We start from the raw sequence: 14,868 nt of genomic DNA, 5'->3' as shown, positions 1-14,868 counted from the left end.
GGAGGCGTAACCGCCGCACGAGCTTGTTTCATGTCTCCTTCGGGAGAGTGAACACCGTAAAGAACTGTCTTTCTGTGCATATTCCTCGGTTGTGCAATCAATTTTTGGCACGAGGTCCGTCGGTGGACTTTTACCACCCTTCCACGTCCTTCCGGCGTGAGGCTTTCCAGTACTCCCGAACACTGGACACCTATGGGATCTCTCTGTCATCATGTCCCACTTGATTCATTGACCCAGGTTGTACTGAACTTTTAGAATATTACAGAAAATTGGATATTGTTAGGCTGGCGGCTGCTTATATGCTTTTACCCAAACAGAGGAACTAAGTATGGTGTTGTGAATGTCGATAAATTTTACAGCCATTGGCATTGTTTGCCAACCTTCATTTATGTTACATTGGAGATCTTACTTTGTTCCAAGCACCATATCAGATGTAATGTAAACACAAATATCATGCATCTTAATTTGTGGTAATTTATTCAATGTATATTCTCTTAGTCACTGAATTGAGTAAGCATAGCATTTGTATGATTCACTGAGCTCATTACAGTACTAGGAGATGGAAATACTGATTATTGAGGGCCTTGAGTCAGCTGGGAATGTTTTGAGGAGACTGGGGGTGCTTTAAGGAGGCAGGGGGTGCTGAGCTCAGGATTGGGGGTGCTTGAGCACCCACAAAGAGATATAAAGTTACACTTATGGTTTGGTCCATGGCATCTGACCTCAGAGGTCACTGGTTGACATGAGACTTTAAAATAGAGTACCAGTCGCTATGTGTTGCACCGACGCACATGCTCGTTTTCCAACGGTTAGAGACGAAAAGGTGACGAGAAGGGGTTGCATGACGCATGCCCACACTCTTCCATGCAGAAAGCCGTTTGGCTCATCGAGGGTAAAGTGACGTTATCATAACCCTCCTTGTCCATTGTCCGCACAGGTATAAGGTTGAATATATGCATAGTAATGAAAAGCATATAGTTATTCGCTGGTCTCAGCATGCTGGTTTTGAATGTGACACTGTTTACTCGTTATCAGTTTCGTTTATTTTGATTGATGATCTTATGACCGAGGCTACCAGGACTCTTTATATGGAATGTGTTTAAAAATAATAACTGTTAAGTCCGAAGTCGATACGTTCAATTTTTCCGCCGGCTATGACTTTTTCTCTATGCATGCCAAAAACTTGGAGGGTTTTATCACTCTGCGGGTGGTCATAGGGTCAGTAGAGGACACGATTAGGGACGGAGTGGACGGTCGACCATGAGTTCAGTCTCACCTTTCAGCTCGTGTAGTGATCGTGTCTTCCTATCAATAACGGCTGCATAAAGGCGGCCAATTGCGCTTATAATGCTCGTGCGCCGCAAGGGACCGGCTAGATGATTTAGATGGGCACTGGCACTCAACATTCTGACATAGAAATCTTTCATTCAATTTTTGACCAATAGTGCTGCCAGTAAAAGTCACCTAAGCGCTGTTTCATAATAATCCCATGGAGCTAATCACACTTCAAAATTCCCAGAAGCACTGAGCGTGGATTACATGAGCAAAGTGTAATTTCTTTAACGCGTTTCTTAATCTGTCCGTTGTATAACCCTGTGACAGCGGGCTGATCGCTAATGGGTCCGTCGCATGGAGGTCGCGCGGAGCCGGTTACCGGAGTTCCCACAGCTTTGCTGCGTCGCGGCGATTCTGGAGAGCGTCGTTTTGCGGTGACGTGGCAGAAAGACCGCGGCCAAATCTGAGCAGCGTGACACTAATCGGTTGCTGCGGCTAGGAGGCGGTTTGCAGGGAGAATTCGTTACATGATCGTTGCCCACCCAACACCATCCGGGATCAACCCCGGAGAGAGCAGAGGAGAGGGGAGGAGGAACGCTGGCACGTGGGCTGCAGAGGTGTCAAATGGACTGTCGGATCGATACAGACAGAGGCAAATGAGGACAGGTAGCGAAGGACGCAATTGAATCACAGGCGGCGGCTTGCGGTCAGTGACAACATCGTCAAGACGTGGGCTATAGAACAAATGAAGTCAGCGTGGGGGACCATGTCCGATCAATGATGGCGTCATGCGTCACTCGTAAATAATGCAGCCTTACAGAGTTCTCTCGATCATGACACCGCTCCCCGACTAAACCCGAGACCGGATGAGAGTCTCGGCCAACTTCGCCTTTGTGGGAGGATGCTAGTGGTCACATCCGGTTATTTTGAAAATAAGATAGGTAGAAAGATGCAGTAACTCAACGAGGTATTTTCAAAGGAAAGTACATATAAATATTTTTGGTCAGGTGAGTACTGAGGCTACTGTAAGACTTCAAACTTATCAGTGTCGTACAAACGGACACACGATTTTAAGCATGGTTATTGCGATGTATTGCACCTGTCGAAGAATCTCTGTTGAAGAATTCCGCGTCTATTTTTTCCTGTCCTTGGGTCCTTCCCTCACCAGTCACGCCCTCCCGACGTCATAGTTGCATGTGGTCGGGCAATCACGGAAACCGGTTACATAATTGACAATGATGTACGGAGCCGTCGGCAGTGTAGGTAACAAGTGGCTGCCGTCACACCTAAATGACGTCATAGTTTGACTCTTTCCGTGGTCGGCACCGTAGAGTGGGGTTTGGGGAGTCGGAGTCGGAGTCGGAGTCGGTCGGAGTGGACAGTTCTGACTGGAATCGGAGTCGGAGTCGAAACCGAATTTGGAAGCCGGAGTCGGAGCCACCTAAATACCTATCCATCGACTTTGCAAGCCTACCAGGGCTGCAGAGTCGGAGTCGGAGTCGGTGGGAGTCGACAGTTTTGTGCGGAGTCAGAGTCGGAGTCGGAGTTTATTTTTGGAAGTCAGAGTCGGAATCACGAAAAAGAGGCCGGTTCCGGCCACACTGGGTCAGCCTGGTCGGCCACGGGTGTGACGTCACAGGTCACCTCCGCTGGCCGGGTGTGACGTCACCGAGCGGCGCTCCGGCGGGGTTTTCACAGATCCGGCTCGACTGGGCGCGGGAAGGAGCAGGTGGGCGCGGGGAGGAGCGGGCGGGAGCCAGATCGTGACGTGACGCCGCGATCCGGCGGAGCGTCCCGCTGTCTGACACAGTGAGAGCCTTCCGCCGCCGGATTTAGCCATTGCCCCCTCCCCACCCACCCATTCTTGGGGATATGCTGACGAGTTACGATCGTCTTGTGTTTGTTGCGGCTGTGCATAGCTGCTTATTGTTATTGTAGCTACCAAAATAAATCGCAGCTGTGGCTGTATAACTTTGTCCGCAGTTTTTTTTTCATTCATCAGGATTTGGAGAAGCCGCGCGGTATGAATAGGTATTGATTGGGTGTAGGATACCATAGACTCACTCAGTGCGTATGACCACGGCACTTGTAAACCAAATGCTTTCTCTGATCAGAAGGCACTAAAATGGTTTAATGTTAAGCATACAGATGACTTTCTTTTTACTGCCCTTCTGACTTCGTTTAATGTAGACTTTCTGTTTACCGGCGGACGGGGCCGGAGGTCTTTGCAATGATAGGTATTATACAAAGTTCTCTGCAATTCTCGTGAATTAAAAAAAACATGATGACTAACAAAGCAAAAGGAAAGGTGTAAAAGAACAATAAATAAACCATCATAGAACGTAAGGATGACGACAATCTCCAATATTTCTAATAGATTGACACTTTAAAGAGGGCATTACTGATGGCAACATTACGAGTAGGTACTTTTTCTCGAATGCGCCCGGACAAAAACCGTCTGCTCCGTCCGACTGATATTGGTATAGCTGGTGTTATGCAGTAATCTTTATTGCAGTCTCCCCACGATTATTCCGCCATGTTTTATTCGTCTTTTACGACAAATGTCAGGCTAATATCCATTCACCACTGGCGGTCGCAGCCGCTAGTAAAAGGGGGGGCCAAAGTCACACTCGCGGGACATAACATTTATCCGTCACCGGAGGGGGGGGGGGGGAGTGATCGGCTAATTTTTTACGTCCACGAGGCGCCGCGTGGTTGGCATTACTTATGCTTCATCCATCTCATTCTTGCGTGATATCTTTAAGCTCAATGTAAGGCATAATCACCAGTTCCATTTCTCGTCCCACGGTGTTTCCACCGGTCAGGCCACTGCACGGTGCACCATGACGACGGATCGGTGACTGTAGCATATGCTGGAAGGTCGGGCACGCGGATGCATGACCTTACCACTATAAAACAATTCGGAAAAGTACAGATAGGGGAGATCCGTGTAAGACGCCCAGGGTCGGTAAGAGGCCCCATCGCTTTTTTTACCAAACCAATAATGTTATTTATTTTTTAATGTTCTTGTAAAGCAGAAGCCCTCTTGAAACAACAACTCACGAAACCTGAGGTATCAGGTGCGTCGCAGCGACTTTTGGTGAGCCTGTGTCTGTTTTTGCCCCTTTACTTGCTAGATATATGCATCTTTATCACCCTTATATATCTGAAAAAACAATGACTATCAAATGCAATCTTATCTCATCGAAATTGTCACATGTTAGCTTCAGAATAGACCATGTTCTGGTGCGCTGCAAATGTCTCATAAACCATAAATATTGTGACGTTAAAACACTGCATTTTTTTAAGAGGCCCTCCCTTCGAGGATTATAAAACGCCCCCCCGATAAAAAACGCCCCCGATGCTAAAACGCCTGCACCTGCGGCAGGCGTGGCATTCTTTTTTCAAGCAGTTTGTTTTTGTTTCTTTTTTCTGTTTCTTTTTCTAGAGGTAATAGGTACAATTTTCGTTGGTCATCAGCGTTTGGTTGTGCTAGTTTTCGCATTGTTCGAGCGCTTTGGAAGTGTTATTGGTTTCGATAACACCGTATTTGCTTAGCTTTTCGAAATAAAAGGCCTTGCAGCTGTGTTCGCAAAAGTCTTTTACAAGTCGACTTGCCTTGTTAAACGCCCGAGGGGGGCGTTTAATTTTTGAGTATGGTCTTACCATACCCATAGTGTAAGAGGCCCTTTTGCAACTTTTTCCAAAATGTTAAAGTTTACGGTTTGTGTACCCCCTAGATTCATTTTGAATGCAAATATGTATGGGAAAATGATGCATGCTCACAGCGCATGCACACGTTAGCTCTTAAATATTATCAGTTGTCTAAAAATAGCAACTGAGCTTAAGGGGGGGCCTCCTGCACCACTCTCCCCTACCTCTTGCTTTGAACAAGCATGTGAAACCCAGATAGCATTTTCAGACTATGACATTTACCAATAGGTATAGTTGTGTGGCGGTGGGAGAGAGTTGGTAGACCGACCTCTGGAGACCCCCACAGGTTCCTGGTTTTCAAAATTATTGGCATCTGAGGGCCGTGCGCGACTTCTGCGGGGCTTCGCAACGGCTCTATTGGGGCTCACTCAGCCTGCCTAGTCCTACTGCTAAAAAGACTGGCCCTGAGCCCTAAGGACTTCATCAGTCACTGCCAGCCCCAGGACCCATACCGGCTCATGGGGCCCCGACGTCCAAATAGGAGGGAATCTGCGCGGGACCATCCGGACGTAAAGTAACCTCGATCAGGACCAACGTAAGGCTGTGCAGGAGTCTGCGTGAGCCATGTGATCTTCAGAAGCCCACCCATGTATGTTTTCACTTAGAGGCCAGTTTAGGGCCCTCAGAGACCAGTACAGGGCCTGCAAACTGCAAAGGCCAGTGGTTTGAGACCATCAGAGACCGAGTTGGGCTCTCAGAGGCTAATGTGGGTCCTTACTCCTTACTCAGTACAGGCCAACATGGGGCCCTCAGAGGTCAGCGTGGGGCCCTTAAAGACCGGCATGAGCCGTCGTTGGACCCCAGAGGCCAGCAGAGAGCCCTCAAAGGCCAAGATGGGCCCTCCTCAGAGGCCAATGCAGGCCCTTAGAGGCCGGCATCGGGTCTTCAGCAGCCAGTGCGAGGCCCTCATTGGCACCTAAATGTTCGTCTTGGGACACCAGAGACAGAAATAAGGCCACCAGAGACCGGTGTGAGACCCCCGACGCCGTTTGGGGCCCCTGAGGCCTGTTAGGGGCCCTCATAGGCCAGATGTGGGACCTCAGAGGTCGATGTGGGCTCTTAGTGGTCAACGTGGGCGCTTGACCGCCACTGAAGTTCCCTCAGAGGTCAGTTTAGGACTCTCAAAGACCGGTGTGGGAGCTATATTAATAGCTGGGCGTGGGATTTTTTAGCCTCATGACGATCGAATCAGGGCCAGGGCCCCATATACCTATGGGGGCCCATCGGTTGCTTGAGTGGGAGGGGGCAAATGATATGATGGCCCCCTTTATGTGCCTTTGGGGGGGGGGCATGGCCCTGATGCCCCCCCCCCCGCGACCGCCACTGTGTACACATTACACACAGGCCTCTGAGATTACATACTGGCTCATGCAAACTCTATGCAGGCCCCGGAGGTCCCACGCTAATCCTTCAGAAACCAAGCCGGCATACGGCGTCACCACCGGGCTTCTGAGATGCATAGCACCAACCCATGAGGTCTTACTTTAGACTTTAGTGTCGTAGAGCCACGCTCATTTGGCAGGGCCCACCCGCCACTACCGAAGAGGGTCTCATGCCAGCCATTGCTGGGCCTACGATAACGAGAGCCTCAAGTAAACCCACGATGATATTCCATATAAGATCCGGCCATACTCGTGAACCGGTGCCAGCGACGCTGACCGCCAAATTGACAGAATGCGAAACTGAACCCACTCATGACTGAAATTCACGTCCTTTGATGGCTCAAAGGGACCCTCCCACCTTCAAAAAAGTTAATGAATTGGCACGAAAGTTATGTCGCTAGGTTCAGAAAGAGCGAAAACGAATATCTACCAAATTTCATCGAAAAATATTCACCGGTTTTCAAGATATTAGACTTTTACTTTTGTTTACTTTTTGGGATCTCCGCTGTTCCTAGCGACTTTATTTGAAAGTGCGGCATTTGTTGCGCGCAAAGCAGCATATACCACCGCGTGCTACCAAACGTTTTAGTAAAAGATTTAAAAATCGTTAGATCTCCGCTGACGTCACAAATTCTAAGGGGGCATACCAATGCACTAGCCCCTTAGAATCCGAAAACTGCAAGTTTGAAATTCCATATCTCCGAATTAAAGCATTTGTCGATGTTGTGAGTGCCCAACCCAAACCGGTATTTGCAGGCCATGGCCACCAATTTGGCTATCTCAACTCAAAACTAATGTTAAGGTGGGAGTGTCCCTTCAAGAAAGAAAATGAAACATACAAAAAGCTTTTCTAGGACTTTTGTTCGATTTGAAAGGTGGGGCCAAAAGATAGTATGGCCCCACCTTTCAGCACCAAAGGGGGGGCCATGGCCCCCGTGCCCCCCCCCCCCCCTGGGACCGCCAGTGCCATTCACAGTGCCTCGATCCATAATCTGAACATTAATGAGGGAGCTCTTCGCTGTTTTCTAAATCATTTTCTAGGAAAGATGATTTAATCTAGGTATCTTGTTTTTCGTTTCGCGATAACTCCCGCTAAGATATGAGATCGGACACAACAACACGACCAAGCGAGCAAGGACGCATTACAGAAAAATGTGTAGGTAATGATGTTATACACGTTAATTGTTTTATGATGTTACCTACTGATGTTAAAACAAACAATGATACAGAAAATGTTTTGTTTTTAATTAATTTTCATCTAATAAACATATAAGCGATCTATTAATGACGAAATACACGTACACAGTAATCAGTAGGTATTATAGGTATCAACAAGAACCCAATGCACAGTGACAGATTCAATGATTGATTTCCAAAATGCACGGTGGCGTATTGACAAGTTGATCTTTCAGTCGCCCTCTAAAGTGCACAAGCACATGACAAACGGGCAGTTGGACCACTTTTGGCGTTTGACAATCCGCTGATGGATAACCAGGAAGCGCCTGCTGAGGTCACCGATAGCCATGATCCCGGAGACAGTGATGGCTGCCGAAATCGTGTGCTGACGTCGCGCCAGGGGTCAGGGCGGGGTCACAGAGCGGCGTGCGTCACAGCACGACTGGCGACTGGAAGGAGCTGTGGATGCTGCAGCGAGAAGATGCTCAATGTAAACACGGCAGCGATGGGAAAGGAGGAGATCTTGGTGCTGCACAAAAATATTTTTTTTTTTTTTTATTTACAAGTGGATATTGCAAAGACCATGGTTCTGGTGTAAAATATTGGGGATAGTAAGTTGGCGAAAGTTTTTGTTTATTTTACGGGCATCACTTCGCGGATGACAGTGACTGCACCCAGTGAAAACTCACCATAAATCGTTGGCGTTTACTATCACCGACAGGCAGCTTGTGACAGGAAAGGAGGGACCATATCCTGTTGGATATCCCCTTTGTTTTCAGATGACGTGTATCGGCTTATGAGGTGTCATCCGTGGTCCGTACTCGGCGCTTGTCCATGACTAACCACGCCAAGAATAGATACCGAGCCTTTTGGCATTATGGTTAAAGTTGTGGCGCGAGTCGCTAATGCATCGTAACATGCATCGTTTCCAAATAAGGTGTGACAGCCCCAGGTCACTAGCACCAGGTCAACAGATCAGTCACAATCATTGAACATCAAAACAGTTGATGACACCTGTAATTACGACACCGATATATGTCAATGTATGAACACTGAATCCACTCTACGAGCATCGAAACATGACAGGCCGGTTGTGCGGCGTAGCCGTAATCACGGAAGGGGCGTCGAGAACCATCTATTGCAGCTGGCCCGGATCTGAATTCTGATCGTCTCCGCCCGCTGCGCAGGTAACTGACAGGTCAGCGGGGGCCTGGCCCACCGCAGTGTCCGGCAGTGACCGCTCTCTAATGGAGAGACCGACGCGGGGTTTCCGACGCCCGGTTCGACCATCTTCCTCTTCAGCCGAAATTGCTGGCAATTACAAAAATACAATACAGACACGTCTGTTAACCGCCAGGTAGATACTTACCTAACTATTGATAAGGACAATGCCCCTTGGAAAGTTTGAGTAGCGAGCACTCAGCTGTCAGCACATTATACCGGGTGGCCCAGAAAAAACGTTCCCAACTTTAAATCAATATATCTCAGAAAATGATAAAGATACAACATTGAAACTTCGAATAGTCAATGCGGCACACATTTTCAGTAAATGGTGTGATTTTCATGGTGTTCGGTAAATTACTTTTTAAATGGTTCGTGTTTCAATCATGCCATGTAAAAATTACTTTTTTGCTCCGATGTTTACTAAAAAATGTGGGTGAACGGGTCACTTTCACCCCGCGGCACCGCGGCCTAGAGCCATGACTTCTACTGGCAGCTAGTCTCATTGATGGTTCGGGTCTCAGGATGACACATTCCCTCAGGCAACCACGATGGCTCTGTGCCAGCGGCATCGGAAGAAGTTTCCAGTTTTCTAACCATGTTGTGGCTCAGATGCTTTCCTGGCTGACATTCCTGGAAAAAGGTAGCTTTTCAACCAGGTTTTTCTTGTCATCTGCTGGCAATGTTGTTTTTCATAAGCTATTCTGTGGTCTTCTGGCACAGGAACCAGTCTGCTTTAGTTTGTTTTCCTTATCCGGTCGATTTACTGTTTGATCTACTGAAAGGAGGGTAATCAGCAGTAATCCATGCACCGTGCCACTCCTGCTCGAAACATGATTTGGTGTTGAAACGAATGGCATCCATGACCACCATTTTGGCTCAGTATTTGAATATTTGGCACATAAGTGAGACAAAAATATTTAACCCTCGCCGGCCGAGGGGGGGGGGCGGGTGCCCCCCCCCCATAGGGTTTTTTCGCGATAGCTCCGAACACGCTGGCGATAGAGAGCTGAAACTTGGCATACCTGACCTTTGATCCAAGCCGGATCTTTTGACACCAACCGCATTTTTGGGTTAGGTCAGGTCACTGACCTATGACGTCATAAGTGAACCTCTGCACGGTCTTCAGATGTCGCAACTTCGCAATGCCCTCACTGCCAGAGGAGATGTCACAGGGAAATGAAACTTGCAGGATCTAGTATCCATTATGAGTCCCACAACTTGTATATCTCGGATTTTTCCTAAAGGTCATATGAGGTCAGGTCATTTTCGTGACCTCACCATTATAAGTCAATGGGGAAAAATGAAAACTGCTATTCTGGCGTCGGGAACGATCTCCAACTATCTCAAGCACACAGAATCGTGATTTGATGAACTCCTTGCAAGGTTAGATGCGTCACTTTTGCAATGTTGACCTTGCGTGACGTCATTTATGACGTCATCAAGGTCATATTAGTTTTTCGTCAATAACTCTTGATCAAATTGAGCTAGCGAGTCGGGAAAGCCACCAATGGACTCAGGAAGACCTGCCGAATCGAATGATATGCGACATGACCTCTTTCGACCAACTTCGTGACCTGGGGGTGCTGACCTGACCTTGACCTGAGGTCAACACCCCAAGTTGACCTGACCCGAACAAAAAGTATATCATTCGACGCGCCTGAGCGAGACGAACACGATGCTGCCAAAATCGGCGCTCTGCGGCCGTTTTTTGCGAAGTTATTCACCAAAAACTGAACCGTACCTTGGGGCACTTGACCTGAACTCAGAGGTCACCGGTTGACCTAGGACCTTAAAATCGGGTACCAATCTCTGCGTCTCGTAACGGCGCACACGCTCGTTTTTCCGCGACGCGCTAGCTCCACCAGGGGCGAAACGGCGAGGGGGGGGGTCGTACCCGCCCCCCCTCCCTCGGCCGGCGCGTATGTAGAAAACCAATAGGTCCGGCGAGGGTTAAAATAAGAAAATAAGTGTTGGTTTCATTCACGTGCTCTATTTTTTATTCTTTTTTTTATAACATGGGACATCTAACCCAATCATCACTATCGTTTGACATCGGCAAAAAAAGCAAAAACGTCTTGCTTAATTCAATTCAAGATTGCCAGCTTGAAAATGATGGTATAGTGTTATAATTTGGCATACCAATGCACAAAGAAATGACGCAAACTTGATGAAAATTTTGGCTCGTTATTTGTACTCTTATTTGATATATAGGCCTCCAAAGTTCGGAACATTTTTTCTGGGCCACCCGGTATAATGCTGGGCTCGAGTGTGAGTTTTATAGGAAAGTTATCTAACTTGTTACTTGACATATGTGTGCGCGAAATGAAGGGATGTTTTTACCACAAAATGTAAGATTTATTATCACATGTCATTTATAGAGAAAATTGTTGTGTCATGCCGCGAGAATTGGCATGGTTAATGAGTAATGACACATTCGTTTTGCATTCCTTGTTAAAATTTTGTTTCAATGTCACTTCAAGTCACCAGGTTAAGTTAAGCCTAGAAAAGCTTTGCGATTGTGTCAACCCTACCGCAGGTTATTTCCCGGAGGGATTTGCAAGAACTGCTACTTGATGAATTGCTCGGAAGTAGGAACCACAATGCTGGTCAGGTCTATTCATGACCTCATCTGTCATGCCAAAACCGCGGCTATGCGATCATTTTTGGCAAAACATTCGCCAAAAACCTAAAACCTACCTTGAGGCACTTGACCTGACCTCAGACGTGACCTCAGACGGTGACCTCATACTTGACGGTGGCTTCAGGCTCAGAGGTCACCAGTTGACCTTATGGACATAGGCGGCGGAACGTGGGGGCGCGGGGCACCGTGCCCCCCTTTGATTTTGGCATTTTAACATTAACCCGCGCCCTGCTGGGGGTCCTGGATTTCCACGCCCTGCTGGGGGGGGGGGGTGTTTGAACACCCCCCCCCCCTTGTAACTCGGCTCCTGGGCCACGTAGCGATACGCGGAAGGCGGCGTTCGAAAGAGCGTAAAAAATAATGACGAAATCACTTCGGTCAATTTTTTGGTCAGGTCAAAGGTCAGGTCACCAGAGGTCATTGAAGACAAAATTTCGCCGATTTCCAGGTCGAATGTCGAAAATTTCCAAGAAGCCAACGCATAACTCGGGAACCAATAGAGCTACAGCGCCGCGGAAAAGTGCATTCGATAGCCCTATAAACGCCCTTTCTGAGTAATTCTCTCAGATTTGACCTAACGTCAACGGATTTGCCTACAGGGGGCAAAAACTGCAAAAATAGCCGATTTTTTCGGAAACAGTTTTTCTGCAATAACTTTTGACCCAAGCTTTGTACGAGCTTACTTTTACCGGCATCGTGTTCCTCTCGTCAAGACGCATCGAATGAACTATAACTTGACCTTGAAAGGTCAACTTGAAAATTTGACCTCAGGTCAAGGTCATGACCTGACCGGAAAGGGTCATGTTGCATATCAGTCGATCGGTATCGTCGAGCTGAACACATATAAGGCGTTGTCATCGCTCTAGCATGCCTCTATCAAAAGTTATTTGCGAAAAACTGTTCGATACCATTCGTGACCTAAGATGACCTCAGGGCACAAACAGGGGTCACGGACACCATTTTCATGTTCAGTGTGTCTAAAACACTTGTAATTCGGTGTTTGGGAGTGTTTATAATGTCTTTCGTCCAAAAGAGGCGCATTTCAATTTTCTCCCATTGACTTATAATGGGGAGGTCGCAAAATTGACCTGACCTTAGGTCATCGATATCAAAATTCTGAGATATACATTTTGTACATGCTATTGCTCTTAGCAATCGCTGAAAGTTTCAAAGCGATCGGTCACTCGGTGTAGCTATGACAGACATTGAAACTTTTTATGAGGTGAGGTCACTTCAAGTGACCTGGTGACCTGACCTTGAATGACCTTGGTCTGAAATTTTCACAACATGTGTAGAATTGATGTATGATAAGGTGTACCAAAAACGGCGGCGCTCCGCGCCGCTGTTTTTGAGATATTTGCGAAAAACCACAAGGGGGGTGTTCAAACACCCCCCCAGCAGGGCGCGGGTTAACCCATATGGGCGTTGCATGGAAAGAATGGGACCAAAAGTCGGCAGTGCCCCCCTTAATTGAAGGTGTTCCGCCGCCACTGCCTTAGGAGACCTTTAAGCCGGGCATGTTCCAATCGCATGCGTCTCTACTATGGCGTACACACTCGTTTTTTTCCGCGGGGCTCTAATAGCTCAATAAGGGGCAAGACAAACCTGTGTGTCAGGGCGAGGAAATTCCACACCCACCCTCCGATCGGTTCTGCCACCCGGCTCCTTCCGCCCCTCCCCCCTCCCCCCACCAGAGGCCAGAGCCGTATGTAGGAAGCCGGTAAGTCCATCTAGAGTTAACACTCTGGGTCCACCGTCCGGCCTCCTTCCTACCATCTCACACCTCCCAGCCCCAGCCCAGTCGATTCTCATTGCCGATGAGTGCCGAGGACATTGTGATGATCTTTGCAGTTCCGAGCCCCAGCTGAAGCCAGCCCAAAACATCATTAGAAGACGCGGAGCCGAAAGTCATTTATCTTGCCCAGTCTCGACGTACGGTCACGGACGACGTAAACGTCGTCCGGCCAGGGGCGCCGCCACGGATTTTTGACTGGGGGGGGGGGGACGGACTGACCGACTGAAAACCCAAAAGTAGGCATTCTTACCGTGGCTTTTTCGGTCCGATGCATTCAAAGTTTAAAGCAAATATGCCACTTTAAACATTGGGTTTTGAACTGAAGTAACAGTTTTGTAGCCTGAGCTGAGACGAGAACAAATCAGGAGCTTTTATGGCTCAACGATCACCCTAGCCAAAGATATCGGTATCGATTTTAGGTTTGAAGACTGAAGTCATTCCCATAATTACACTTTGTCATTCCCTCACCGAGGAATCCATTCCCTTACGGAAAAATGCCAGCCAATCAGCATTCAGCTGGTTTGAACTTCGTAATCACCTATAGGTAATGCATAGTGCATACCCGCGTGGGGGAGGAGGCGTTGTATAGTTACAATCTCTCTGTCTGGGTCGTGCATGAATCGGCGCGAAGCGCCGCGAAAATTGGCAAAAAACATCAGGCAAAACTGCTCTAAAATACGAATTTTGCAGCCCGTTTAACAAGCTTGATACCAGAAAACCTTAGGTCAGGTCACCAAGTCAAGTAGTCAAGTCGCCTCAAAGTTTTGTGGTCCTGTCAAGAATCTTGGTCCTGTCAACGGTATAGCTTATTACGAGCGAGCGAGCGCAGCGAGCGAAGCGAGTCTTTTCAATATAACGGAAAAATCTCAGTATGAGCGGCCCGGCCCGGCCCGGCCCGGCCTGTAACGCTTTTGAGAGGTTTATATCTCAGCAACCGCTGGGCCGATTGGCCTGCGGTCTTTTTTGCTGGGTAGCCCCATCCCTTCTACCCCGTAATTGACTACTTTCGATACATCTCAGTGACCGTCGTGGCACGTGCCACGTGAAAAGTCAAGGGTGTTCAAGCTGTTTTGCAAAAGTAGTGATTTTGAGAGGCTCATATCTCAGCAGCCGCTTGGGCGATTGACTTGCGGTAATTTTTATCGTGTAGCTGCATCCTTTCTACCAAAAATAGGATACTCTCGGTGCATGTGGGTCACCCCCAGTGCACGTGCAAAATACAACAATAAGAGGTGTCAAATTTGTTTCCATTTTAATAACTCGGTAATTACTGGGGCGATTTCGCTGAAACTTGGCATACAGGTAGCACCCACCAGACAATGCATTCCCATGTGTTGCGGTTAGGGTGCTACTGCACGTGCGCACGTGCAGGGGGCGTTTCCAGATCTCGAGAACGGCTGGGCCGATTGCGCTCAAATTTGGTACACGGTTGGGGACTGGTTAGTAGGGTGCCGTGCAAAAGTCATTTTGGACCCCGTTAGCACGTGCGCACGTGCAGAATGCTGCTTCCAGATCTCAGGAACGGCTGGGCCGATTGCGTTCAAATTTGGCACACCGCTAGCGACCGGTTAGAAGGGTGCTTTGCACAAGTCCCGTTGGAAGTACCCTCTCGCCCTTCCGCACGTGCAGGGCTCACTACCTCGCTCGCTCGTTCTTCGCCC

Source organism: Amphibalanus amphitrite, unplaced genomic scaffold (genome assembly GCF_019059575.1).
Source record: "Amphibalanus amphitrite isolate SeventyFive unplaced genomic scaffold, NRLGWU_Aamphi_draft 000048F_arrow, whole genome shotgun sequence".
In the NCBI taxonomy this organism is placed as follows: Eukaryota; Metazoa; Arthropoda; class Thecostraca; order Balanomorpha; family Balanidae; genus Amphibalanus; species Amphibalanus amphitrite.
The sequence above is the reverse complement of the archived record's forward strand: the minus strand, read 5'-3'. Positions refer to the sequence as shown.